The sequence below is a fragment of the Pinus tabuliformis genome, chromosome 9, assembly GCF_031772625.1.
Source record: "Pinus tabuliformis cultivar Carrire ecotype Pingquan chromosome 9, CPIR1, whole genome shotgun sequence".
NCBI classification, from domain to species: Eukaryota; Viridiplantae; Streptophyta; class Pinopsida; order Pinales; family Pinaceae; genus Pinus; species Pinus tabuliformis.
The window spans coordinates 750,685,602-750,700,116 of NC_142307.1; the positions used below are offsets into that span (position 1 = coordinate 750,685,602).

A 14,515-nucleotide genomic window follows, 5' to 3' on the forward strand; every position below is an offset into this window, starting at 1 on the left:
AGCTGCTTTCCAATGACTTTCACGGGGGTTTTGCATAAAACGAGCAACAAGGCCAACAGCAAAGGAAAGATCAGGACGAGTATGGGTTAAATACAAGAGTTTTCCAACAAGTTGACGGTATAAGGTAGCATCAACTTCAGGAGAAGTACAAGAGACTGAAAGTTTGACTCCAGACTGAAAGGGAGAAGGGGCTGGCTTACAGTCTTCCATGTGAAAATGACGAAGAATATCACAAGCATACTTGGACTGGGAAAGGAAAATACCCTCTTGGGATTGCAAGACTTGAAGACCGAGAAAATAGTGTAAGTGTCCTAAGTCTGTCATTTCAAATTTCTTTTTAAGGCTGGACTTCACATGGTTTATAAGGTTGGGATCACTACCAGTAAGAATAAGATCATCAACATAAAGAACAAGGATGATAAGAGAGTTGCCCACTTTCTTGGTGTAGACAGTATTGTCAGAATGACACCTAGAAAAGCCAGATTCTAAAAGAAAGCTATCCATTTTGGCATACCAAGCCCGAGGAGCTTGCTTGAGGCCATAAAGGGATTTCTTAAGTCGACAAACAAGGCTGGAGTCTGTTTGTATGAAGCCAATGGGTTGTTCCATATAGATTTCTTCCTGCAAGTCCCCATGCAAGAAGGCAGATTTAACATCCATCTGATGGACTTCCCATTTTAAAGAGGCAGCAAGGGAAAGAACAAGGCGGATAGAGTTCATTTTGGCAACAGGGGAGAAGGTTTCAGTGTAGTCAATGCCTTCAACCTGTGAAAAGCCCTTAGCAACGAGACGAGCTTTATGTTTATCAACTTTCCCATCTGGTCCATACTTGGTTCTGTAAACCCATTTACATCTAACAAGTTTGCGTCCCTTTGGTAGAGGAACAAGATCCCATGTATCATTTGTCATCAATGAATGATATTCTTCATTCATAGCTGCTTCCCAATGTGGATGGCCTGAAGCTTCTGCAAAAGTGTCAGGATCATGATTTACTGGAGCTTGAGCCAGTAAAGAAGAGGCTCTTTCAAACTTAGAACGTGTACGTCGCTGATCTGTAGGATCACCGGCAAGATCACCTGCTGCATCCCGAGTAGCACGGACCCATCTTGGAAGTTGAGGATCCTGAGAAGGTGGGGGAGAATTATCATCCTTGCTTTCATCATCTGAAGAAGAAATGTTTTCAAAAGTAGAAGAGATAGGGAGAGGTGGCACATCCGCCAGACTAGGCTCGCAGGCCGATTTATTTTCATCAAATTTTACATCTCTTCTAATGATAACATTTTTGGACTTAAATGGAATAAGTCTATAACCTTTTACATCTTCAGAATATCCAACAAAAGTACATTTCTCACTCTTAGGTTCTAAAGCTTTATGCTTTTCATCTGGAATATGGGCCCATGCTTCACTTCCAAACACACGAAAGTGACTTACATCTGGTTTAATGGAACTCCAAGCTTCTTCTGGAGTGATATTCTCTAGAACCTTAGTAGGAGTGCGATTGATTATATAATTTGCACAATTAATTGCTTCGGCCCAAAAACTAAGACTGAGTCCTTTAGATTGCAGCATACAATTAGCCATTTCCTTTAAGGTGCGATTTTTCCTTTCAGCTACACCATTTTGTTGTGGAGTGTATGGAACAGTATGTTGCATTTGAATTCCATTTTCGGTGCAAAAGTTGATGAATGTGTTTTTAACATATTCTCCACCATTATTAGTTCTTAGCTTAAGAATTTGATGTCCAGATTGTTTTTCAACAAAGGCTTTGAAGGCCAAAAAAGTGTTAAATACTTCGCTCTTGAGTTTTAAGAAGTATACCCAAGTGCGTCTGGAGAAATCATCAATGAAAGTTAAGAAGTACTTGCAGCCAGAGAACGAAGCAACAGGAAGAGGACCACATAAATCACTGTGCACAAGCTGTAAAGGGGCTGAGGCGTGCCAAGAGGCACGTTTGTCAAAACTGTCCCGATGATGTTTTCCGAGTACACATCCGGAACAAACACCATCTCTGCAAGATACCATAGGAAGACCTGTCACCATATTTTCTTTACATAGATGCTGAAGGGAGCGATAGTTTAAGTGACCAAATCGCTCATGCCAAAGTTTGCTCACTTCATCATTATGAGCAACAAATACTGAGGGAAGATTTGATGACCCAAAGTTGTGAAACTTATACAACCTTTTGGAATCATCAGCAAGACCAGTAGCTAGAATCTGTTTAGGATCTTTTAGATCCTTGATTACAACATCATGAGGTGAAAATTCAACAATTTTACCTTCACCTGAATGAGTTATCTGATAGACAGATAGAAGGTTGCAGGATAAGGTTGGAACACATAATACATCATTAAACTGACCATTGTCTAGATGAACAGTTCCAGTCCCTACAACATTAAGAGATCTATCATCACCAATATATATATTTTTGGTGTTACAATCATTTAAAGAAGAAAACATGGCTTGGTTTTTGGCCATGTGAAAAGAGGCTCCAGAATCAATGAGCCACTCATGAGAATGAGAAGAAGATACATTTAATGCATAACCAGACTGAGATGATTGACAATGGCATGCAGAAAGTGCCATTCCGGAAGTTGAAGTTGAAGTAGGCTCCACATGGATGTTATGTTTCTTCATTGCGGCTTCTAAGGCTTCCATCTTCTTAAAGCATTTAGATTCTAAGTGGCCGTCTCGATTACAAAAGTTACAATGTCTATCAGTCTTCTTCCATTTGTTTTTATTGGTCTTATCATTTTGCTGAAATGATCTTTCATTTTGAGGCTGAGATGGTTTAGGACCATTCTTTTGAGGATATGACTTCTTAGGATTCTTTGAATTTGGTTGCTGCTGGGCGGCTAACGCTTTCGTGGAAGAGTTTCCAAGATTAAGAAGACCAAGGTGTAAGAGTTTTTCTTGTTCTCTTATTAAGGAATCACAAAAGGAGTCAAAGGAAGGGGCCTTGTAGTCTTGTCCTTGACAAATGAAAGCTTCCCTTGTAGAATGGAAAGTGGAAACAAATACAGAGTAGGCTGGTCCCAACTTAGTAAGGATGGAATAAATAAGGTTACCATCTTCTTTCTTAACTTTAACACCTTCCAAGAGATATCTAAGGGTCTTGAATTTGGACAAGAAATCTTCAATGCAAGAAAAATTATTAGGATCCAAAGTAAGCAGCTCATTTTCAAGTTGATGGGCTCTAATTTCATTTTTAATCCCAAAAACTTTAGCAAGTTTTTCTAATGCTTCATGAGGAGTCTCAAGTTCTGCAATGTGGAATCTAAGATCAGGAGAAATAGACATCCCTATCAAACCACGTGCTTGATCTTGTCTATTTTCCCATTTTGCCGCCTTGTCTTCATCTTTTGGTTTCTTCTCTTGGTCTGTGGCTATTCTGAAGAGACCTTTACTTCTAAGTAAATCTTCGATGTAGGCTACCCATTGGAAGTAGTTAGTGCTGTCAAGAATGACTTGGCATGGACTTTCCATTTTTAAAAAAAAACTGAAGCTGAAGATGCTGAAAGTAAGTGTTCCAATGGATAGATCTCGAAAAAATAGGCGGTTTTAAAAAAAACGGCTCTGAAAAAGGCTTCCGGATGAAGAAGTTATGGCTTTTTGAAAACAAAAATTGTTGACGTTGCCGGCAAAGTGCGCGAATGTGCGGGAATGAAAAAAAATCCGCCCCCACAAAATGGAGACTTGAACCCAAGACCTCTACTCTCTTAAAATAGCTTTGAACCAATTGATCTATACAAAAAATTTGAGAGAGAGAGAGAGAGAGAGGGGGGGGGGGGGGGGGCTTGGTTTGCGTGCTTGCCTTGAGAAAGCTCTTTTTCCCTACAAAACACAAAACACAAAACCCAACACGAATATGCAAAGAAAAACGAACCTTGCGGCTCGAAGTTAGCTTTAGCCAAAAAACTAGAAATTTAAAAAAAATCTCAAAGTTAGCTTTAGCCGAAATACTAAATATTTTTCTCAATGTTTCTGATTTTCCGAGATCACACTAAGGTGCAGGGAAAAGAGCATACGCATGAGAAAAATCCTTCCTTTCTGTTTCTGATTTGCCCAGATCGCACAGAGTCGCAGGGCAAAGAGCATACGCAGAAATGAAAGGTATAGATCCGGTTTAAAAAAAAGGCTAAATAAACTGAGACCGAAATAAGCAGAGAGAAAATAACAGTAAACTGCAAAAAACACTGTATACCTCCCGATCTGAAAAATGACGCAGCTAGGGCTACCAGAAACCTTTTCGCGTGAAACGAAAGGGGTTCCTCACTGGAACAGATGCTCCGAACGCAACAGAGCAGTCCTCTCGGCCCGAAAGCAGTCAGAAACAGCAGATCTAGGAAACGACAGCCGCATGCAGTTCTACCGGCTTCAGATTTGGATCACCAACGGACGCGGCCCTCAAATAGCTCTGATACCATGTAGGAATTTACAGGGTAAGTTCCTCAGAAAGAATACCAAAAGGACACCGCTCACAACCAGATCTCAAATCAATACACCAGTATTTTTGACGTGGTTAAAACCCTCAAAGTGCAAGGAGGGAAACAGTCCACGGCCTGTCCCAACGTGGGTACTACAGGCAATTTATTAATCAAAGAATGAAAATTTACATAAGCTTCTCTCATGCACGGATTACCCGAACAATGACCCTCCATGCGCTTTAAATAGAACTCATGGACCAATCGGGTGTCAAGCCACGGATCAAGTGTCGGTAATACCGAGGTGAGAGTGAACCGTCGGATCACTACATATCGTGACCGTCGGATTGAAGTTACAAAATGTACAACGGTAAAGAAACACACTTTACCTAACTCTAACCTAACTCTATACTAGACCAAGTTGAACTTAACTATATCCTATGTGTCGGAATATCCTAACAATATAAACCCTAAGATAAATATTATAAACCCTAACATAAATATTTGTCACAATGCAACACTGGAATATGATTGACCATGATTGATTTTCATATTGAGACAAATAAACCTTAAAATAAACATGGTTGACCATGATTTACCATCATTGATTTTCATACTGAGATGATGTTTGTCACAATCTGATGTTGACCATGGTTGACCATGGTTGATCATGGTTGATTTTCATATTGAGACAATCTTTGGCACATTGTGACATTGGACCATTGTTGACCATGCATGACCATGATTATAAACCCAAGAGATTTATATTAAACCCTAGGAATAATATTATAAACCCTATGAATAATATTATACTCTATGAATATGAACCAAATAAACACAAGGGATTGATATTATAAACCCAAAGAATTAATACTAAAACCCCAAGGGATTAAAAACCCAACAAATTGATAATATAAACACAAGGGAATAATATTAAACCCAAAGGATTAATATTATAAACACAAGGTATATAAACCCTAAGATAAATATTATAAACCCAAGGGAATAATATTAAACCCAAGGGATAAATATTATAAACCCAAGGAATATAAACCCTAAGATAAATATTATAAACCCTAACATAAATATTTGTCACAATGTGACGTTGGAATATGGTTGACCATGATTGATTTTCATATTGAGACAAATAAACCCTAAAATAAACATGGTTGACCATGATTTACCATCATTGATTTTCATACTGAGACGATGTTTGTCACAATCTGACATTGGACCATGGTTGACCATGGTTGATCATGGTTGATTTTCATATTGAGACAATCTTTGGCACATTGTGACATTGGACCATCATTGACCATGGATGACCATGATTATAAACCCAAGGGATTTATATTAAACCCTAGGATTAATATTATAAACCCTATGAATAATATTATACCCTAAGAATATGAATCAAATAAACCCAAGGGATTGATATTATAAACCGAATGGAATAATAAACCCAAGGGATTAATATTATAAATGCAAAGTATATAAACCTTAAAGGGACTAATATTATAAGCCCAAGGGATTAATACTAAAAGCCTAAGGGGTTAAAAACCCAATGGATTGATAATATAAAAAAAACGAAATAATATTAAACCCAATGGATTAATATTATAAACCCAAGATATATAAACCCTAAAATAATATTATAACCCCTAAGATAAATATTTCTCACAATGCGACGTTGGAATATGGTTGACCATGATTCATTTTCATGTTGAGACAGCGTTTGTCACAATGCGATGTTAGACAATCACTGGTCGTTGTTGACCATGGTTTATCTCCATATTGACACAATCTTTGTCACAATGTGATGTTGGACCATGGTTGTGACAATGTGACATTGGACCAAGAGATAGTCTTTGTCACAAGACCATGGTTGACCATGTTTGACCATGATTGAACCCAAAGGTATCATAAACGGTATCATAAACCTAAGAGAATAATATTAAACCCCCAAAGAATTAATATTAAATAATATTGAGGAACTTATTAGAATTCGAATAATCTCAAATCTCAACAGTTCCTTATTAGAATTGGAATAATATTAAATCCCTAGGAAATTGGTGGGTGGGGAGCCACTTGGCAAGAATCTAATTCTAAAATTTATTAAAAATAATGGACCATTTTGCAAACAAAATTTGCTTATATATAAATGAATGTTATAAATAATAATGATGAACTTGTTAGAATTGGAATAATCTCAACATGAAGGAACTTATTAGAATTGGAATAATCTCAAATCCCTAGGAAATTGTGGGATGGTTATTAAAAGCGATGGACCATTTTGTTAAATAAAATTTGCTTATATATAAATGAATGTTATAAATAATAATGAGGAACTTATTAGATTTGGAATAATATCAACATGGAGGAACTTATTAGAATTAAAATAATCTCAAATCCCTAGGAAATTGGTAGGTGGGGAGTCCCGTGGCACAAATATAATTTTTTAAATTTATTAAAAGTCCATGTAACCTAACAAACTCTATAATACAGTACAAGTGTTGATAAACATTAAGAAGAAGTATATGTTGAGCATATTCCCTTGAAAATCAATCTTGCCGCTCAATTAAAACAAAAAAAAAAGTCAACAAACCTCCTTCCATCTAAAATTATTAAAATACTTGCATTTTTAATAAAAGTTTATGATTATTTATTTTAATTAAAAAAAAAAAAAGTTAACTACAATTTTAAATTTCAATCCTAACATTTGAATTCTTATAAACCCTTACCTAAATTTACAAGTCATTTAACTTATTTTGTCAATTAAATATAACCCAATCATTGTGATGCTCCCTATAGACACTTAATTTCCACATATTATTGGTTGAATACATGGACATATTTACACATCCTCTCAACAAAAATAAAACTTCAAACTTTGTTATGTAAATATATGTGTTGGATATACAATTTCTCTCCCATTTACAATATCTAATAAAAAAGGTATTATAACAATAAAAAGAAGTTGTCTTTAGTGAGACTTTTTGGAAGCTTTGGTTTTTCCGGTCTAAGTAAGACTTTTTGGAAGAGTCTAATTTCTCTAAAATTCAGCGGGAATTTATTGAAATCACAAGCTTGATGGGTAACTCCTAATCGAAGTGCCGTAAGGATTTTTAAGGGTGGTGAATCCATATAACACGCATCAAGATTTCACCTCAAAATTTTTAATCAGATTCCAACACCAAAGGGTGGTGAATCCATATAACACGCATCAAGATTTCATCTCAAAATTTTCAATCAAATTCCAACACCAAAAATCCAAAAAATCGTACTAAAAACAACTCTATTAAAAAAAATACTGAATATTTTTAATTAATTATCCTATTTCAATCCACTCATGTTTAAATACCACACCACGACCAACTTGAGCTAAACAGGAACCACAACTAATTTATTAATTCTTGTCACAAATTTAAAAACAAACATCACAAGCCTTGTGCATCAGAATAGCCCAATGCAATGCACCCTGCAGCGCGGGGAGAGCTGGCAAGCACATGACATATAAAATTTGAACAGCAAATCATGCGGATTCCCTCGCAGTAAATGCCGAGACTGAAAGCTGAGAGAACCCAAACAAAACTAATATTATAAATTGATTGCCCCTGAGCGTACCGTTGCAGTGAACACGAATATTGGGCTCGGGCTCTTAATTTAAATTATTCAGCAATGAATTTCATGCCTCGGTTGCAACGTGACAAGCAACCCGTTTTTCATGTACAGTGTGAGAGCCAACTTCGGCTCAACCACTTGGCCGGGAACCAATTTGAGCCGGAATCCCCAAATAACAGTTGCAGCAATCCATTTCATCTGAACGTAAGCAAAATCCTTACCCACGCACAGCCTAGGGCCGCCATTGAAGACCGGATACTTGAAGGCAGATTCACTCACAAAAATACCCTTATCATCGATCCATCTCTCAGGCCTGAATTCCAGGCAATCGTTTCCCCATATGCTCTCCATTCTGCCCATTGAATATATGGAATACAGGACCTTGGTGCCCTTTTTCAGAAATGTTCCGTCGGGAAACCGATCGTCGGTTTCCACTTCTTTGTGGTCGACCGGCACGGAGGGGTAAAGTCTCAGGGATTCCGACAACGCGGCTTGGAGATAATGCATCTGCTTCAACTCTGAAAGACTGAAATTGGCGGAATCGTCGGCTCGGTTGTTCAAGATGGACCGGATTTCGGCAAGAATTCGATTCTCGACGTCAGGGTGGCGCAGGACGAGCCAGAAGAACCACGACAGGGCCACAGATGACGTGTCGCGACCGGCGAGAATGAAATTGACCGACAGGTCACGCAGCAATTTGTCAGAGTAAACCGCGCGACCGGCCTCGTCTTTCACTTCCATGAAAGCCGACAACAGGTCGGCGGCTGTGTTCGCCGGACTGTCCCGGCTCTTCCGAGCCACGATGGCCTTCTCGGCAAACTCGTTGACTGCCGAAAGCGACACCCGGAGCTCCCGCTCGGGCCCGAGGTCGAGCAACTTCATGAGCCTCCACACGCACGTCGGGGTCAGGAACCTGAACATCGTGGCCGCCGTGGCGTCCTCGAATGCCTGGGCGAACCCGACTTTCTTCAACCCGCCCACGCTGAGGCACCCGGGGTCCGTCCCGAGGGCCACCAGGCAGACATTATCAAACGTGAACCGCAACAACACGTCCTGCAAATCGATCGCCCCGCCCGACTCGCAGGCCTCGCGGAGCACAGGCACGAGCCGCTCCCTCACGAGCTCCTCCACCGTCCTGGCCATGAAGGCCTTGAAGTCCGAAGAATTGAACTGCACGTTGGCCGTCCGGCGCTGCTGCCTCCACGTCTCGGCGTCCGCGTTGAAGATTCCGTCGCCGAGAAAATCATGGGCGATGCTCCGGAAATAGTCCCCCTTGGGGAAATTGCAGAAGCGGAGCCTGAGCATGTGAGCAAGGTTGCCCGGGTCGGCCGTCACGACGCAGAAAAGGCTGCTCATGCAGGGGCCACTGAACGTGAAGGTTCCCCCGCAGCGGATCAGGTTCTCAGTCACCCAATCATAGACGCGGTTCGTGTTGATTAAAAGCGATGGCAGCATGCCCAGAAGAGGCCACATTCGAGGACCTTTCACTTTCAGGTTCCTCTGCAGGAAATAATGGCATACAATGTATCCCACCACGGCTATTACTATGTCTACGGCTTTCATGTGATCTGTGAGGATCCGGCTCAGACTGAAACTGCCCATATTTTGGATGTGGCAGGCGAGGAATAAGATAAGCAGCGGGATACGATACGGCGCAGAACAATTAAGCGTGACTCCTTATAAATTCACGAGCCTGAGAAAGCGGGAGATTTGAACTCTCTTCCTCGGCCGCCACATCCATTATTAAACTCCATTTGGACTCCCCATGACAACTACATGCAGAGATAAATATATCATCTCCTCAACTAACTTCATTAAATCTTTCCAGGTTCTCACCGGCCCCCATTTACTGAGCATGTTCATTCAATTTTTGCCTGCTCTCTGGTTCATCTTTAGGTTTACTAGGGATAAACAATTTATTATAGAATATATGGAAACCATTCGATCTACTCTCGGAGTAATTGGTCTGCATGTGAATTTATTAATAAGCGTTCTGCGTGGATGGATGGAAAGCTGATAAATTCAATTTCCCTTTAAAACAGCTTGGTTTTTAAAATGGGTAACTTATGAAAGATATTTTAATGTTTACTAGATTAAAAAAGTCTATAGGATTACCCTTTGTTTTCCATGTTTGGTAATTTAGTCATTTTTCTATTTAAATTGATGATGAATCTGTCCAACTTTCTAAGAGTTTTTTTATTCGAAAGATAATAGTTAATATAAAGGCACTTATGCTAACATATTTTCATAATTATATCTAATGTCTCTCAAAGCATCAACCCAAAAGTGCAAAAAATACACACCCATTTTTCCCAAGCTTGTTTAGGTCTTTTCCACTACCCTATTTCACATCAAAGTTGAGGGAGTTAGTTCTTAACTGGGTAATAAGAATCTTTGCTCTCCACGGAATGCTAGCTCCAATGTACTATTTTTGTTGGAGATCACAAGTGGGGTTGAATTCCTCAACATAGTACTTATTCTACCTAACTCTTTTCTCCATATAGGCTTATGGAACTTCTCCATAACAAAATTCTTTAACTCTTTGCTAGTTTTGGGATGGGCATTGAGGTAGATATTCCATTTTTGTATCCATTTGCTATTTTGTCTCATTCATGTTTTCTTTCTTTCACTCATGCCTTCATTAAAGATAACTTGAGGCCATCTACCTCCTCTCATTTGCTCAATTCTTTTTAGATATCTTATAAGGCACAACATAGTAATTTCTTCGATGCGAGTTGCTCCTGTTTCACTCAACATTATCTCATAAGGAACCAAACTTTTTGTTTTGAACTTGCTCATAATCATGCATTTTCGGATTTCTCAATTTGTTTTCATTTTGAGACAGGGGTATTGCTAGCCCACACCCATATAACACCATTGGACAAACTATAAGTCCAAAAAGCACTTTAATTGTTTTCCATTCTCATAACTATGTGTCTACATATCTATTTTGAAGAGCATATAATGTTTTCCACCCTCTTAAAATTCTCTCATTTCTGCAGTCCGCCCAATTAAGCTTGTTGTTGAAATCAATCCGAAGGTACTTGTACTCATTTACTTCTTCAAGAATGTTACCCTCAAAGAAGAACATATGTTGGCTCTACTTCCTTTTATTAGAGAAAATTATTATCTTGGCCTTGCTAGTATCGACTTGCATCCTCACTGCTCTACAAAAAGGCTTAAGGGAATATAGGTGCATCTGCAATCCATGGACTAATTTCACAATTAATACAAGGTCATCAACATATAAAAGAAGCTTTATCACAAACTCCCCCAATTGAACGCCATCTCCACCTTGCAGATTTAGCCACTCTTATAGTTTATCAATATATAAACCAAAAATAGTAGGGGATAAAGAGCAACCTTGCTTGACTCCAATGTCACTTCTAAATATTTATGAAATGCCTACTGAAGTTCTAATTTTAACTTTCACCTCTTCATAGAGCATATCGACAACGGCTCTATAATGTAAAGGAATTTCAAGTTCTTCCATTCTACGCCACAACTTATCTTTAGGGACCGTGTCAAATTCTTTTTTAAAACCAACAAAGCAACAAAACACTTATTCGTTGTCCCCCTAAACCTTTTCAATAATGTGTCTCAATGTGGTACCATGATCCACTGTAGAATTCTTTGGCCTAAAACTTGCTCGCCCTTTTGCCCTCTTTTCTTTTTCTTCTGCCCACTTACTAATTCTATGTTCTACCATGTTGCAGAAAGCTTTGCAAACAAAGGATTGATCATAACTATTCTATAGTTGGAAAGATTATTAGTGTCTCCTCTTTTAAAAAGGGGTATTGCTAGGCTAGTTGTCCAATCTCTTGGGAATCCTTTCCGAATGATGCTGTTGAATATTTCCATGATGTGCAGTGTAAGAGTGTCCATTCCCCACTTTAGATATTCTGCTTGAATTTCAGCCAAGTCCTTTTTCTTTCATGTTTTCAACTTCTTAATTCTAATATCCACCTCCTATAACATGAAAAGATTTGTAGTTGTGTTGATCCTAGGGGGAGGCTCAACCTCAAATTCTTTCTCATTAAGTTATCTTGCATAGTCAAACCATTGACTGGTTGTAATATTATTTTTAGTTTGCTTCTTTCTTGGTTGAAGTTCCTTCCAAAAACGTTTTGGGTTATTATTGTTTAGATATATTAACTCTTCTCGTCTTGTTTACATGAACTCGTCTTTTTTCCTTTTTAAAATCTTCTTATATAACTTTACATTCATCTTCTCTTTGCCTTCCTTTTTCGAGGTTCTCCTTGCCATTTTGCATTCCTCATCACACCAAGCATTTACAGGAAAACATTTTGATTCTAATTTCCTATTTTTTGCTCTTTTGCACTTCTCAAGTGCACCTTGGATTATATTTGTTAACTCATGATTGTTGAGGCTTTGGGAACCAGTTTTCTCCTTCGGAAATGATCTCTCTAGTATTTTCTTGGAGATAGTACAATTTTCTTGTGTTAAAATAATTATGCCCCTTAATAGTGATTGTCGAGAACATTGGGTTTTCCTCTTATGATGCCTTTCTTCTAACCAAGATAGCTTTATATAAATTGGGTTATGGTCTGATTTTAAATCCAAAATATGCTCTACAGTCTTAACTTCGTCTATATTTTCTATTAAGATTTGTGAACAAATAACATAGTCAACGACACTTGCCCCATCGTATGTGTTGTAGATGAAGTTCCTAAACCTTTTCCATCTATCTAGACCATTGCAAATGATTAAATTGAAAGCACCACACAACGTAAGTGTTGACACCTAATCTTTAGGATTAGATAAATCCATGTAAATATTGTAAATAACAAAATAAAGGGAATTGGAAACACAGAGAGACATTGGGAGATGAAACCCAATAGTCTCCCTCTCCATGTATATATGCATGTTTTATCTTAATGCAAAACAAAAACTTATTCATGGAGTTACCCTCCTGGCATGACATGGTATCATAGTCAACCCTCCTTTTTAGCATTTTTTTCCTTGTAACTCCTACTGCCATTATTCTTTGTTCTTGGCATGAACATTGTGTTGAGAGTGGGATATGATCGCATGCCCTTTAGGACCGGAGTGGTATTGTTGATTGGTCGAATATGCATATTATGGGAAATGTATTGATCAAGTGACATGTTCGTGGGTCTGTTGGAAATCATGAGGCCGAGATCCCTCTTCTTCCTTTAACTGCGACTCCAGAATTACACTTGAGGGACAAAAGTATGTCTGGTATGCATACACTACTGTAGAGGCACCTTTGGGACAACATGCCAAATTTGATGCGTAACTCTTATGACCAGTGGGTGATGTGAAATCTTGGCTGGTGTGTTAATTCTGGGCAGCCTCTTATAACCAAGGCAGGGTCAACGTAGCATTCAATTTGGAGCTGAATTCATGAGACCAGGTGGTTGTTTGAATTTCCTTTGAGTCAAGCTACTGTGGGAGTCGAGCTGGTGAGTGCTTAGTTTATACCCATCGATGGTGCATTGATTTTTTATGTACCTGAATTGTGCATTGGTTGTGGTAAAATAATATTGAATGGTGTGATTTGAAGATCGAGCATATACTTTGGTGATAGTCTATGGTGGCCTGACAATGTGTTGAATTCCATTTTTAAAGTATTGTGAGGGGTGTTTATAATATGTTATGTGGAGTAATAAACATTATGCTACATATATAATATATATTGACCATACAACAATTCATGTGCCCCTTTATTTTATAAAGATCATATGTGGTATGTAGTATGATATGTGAACATTATGTCATATGGCATGAAGGTTAATTGAGAACCTATATTTTTAGTTGAAGATTTTTGAAGACATATCCGTTTTTTTTTTTCAATTATTTTGAGGGTAGATAAATTTTTATGATGCATTCACTCATCTCCATAGTGGGAGTAGCTCTCACTAGAAAAGAGAACTACCATGAGTGGTCTCAGAAGATAAAACACGCCCTCATATTCAATGAGTTGTGGAAAGGAGTTTGTGAAGGAGAAGGAGACAATGCACCTCAAAAACCTACTTCAGGAAAGGAACTTGCCATTTGGGAAAATAAGAACAACAAGGCCTATTCCTTGAGGTGAGTAATCATATTTCACCATTTTCAAATGCTTTTGAAGCTTAAAGAAGTTGAAGGAATTGTATGACTCACACTCTGAAGTTCAAGTTGTTTAATTGATGATTAAGTTTTTCAATCTTGAGTTGAAAAATGATGACCCTCTTGCCTTAGCATCATAAGTAAGATCCATTATGCATGAAATAAAAGCCATTGGTGTTGAAATAGACATTCCTCTCGTAGATTATGTCAAGGCACTATATCCCACCTATTCACATTGCATTGAGTCATTGTAAGCAAGTGGAAACCTTAAGGAGATTACTTTTGACTCCCTTGAGAAGAAGTTTGTTGAAAGAGAGAAATATTTTGGAAAGAAGACAACTCGTCAATCTTCTAAAGAAGCTATGTACCATGCACAAAAA

General features: G+C 38.4%; 1 pseudogene; it reads right to left on the minus strand.

The window, feature by feature from the left end:
- Positions 1-7,846: 7,846 nt before the first annotated feature.
- LOC149150872 (cytochrome P450 86B1 pseudogene) lies at positions 7,847-9,788 on the minus strand (annotated as a pseudogene).
- Between the last annotated feature and the right edge of the window lie 4,727 nt (positions 9,789-14,515).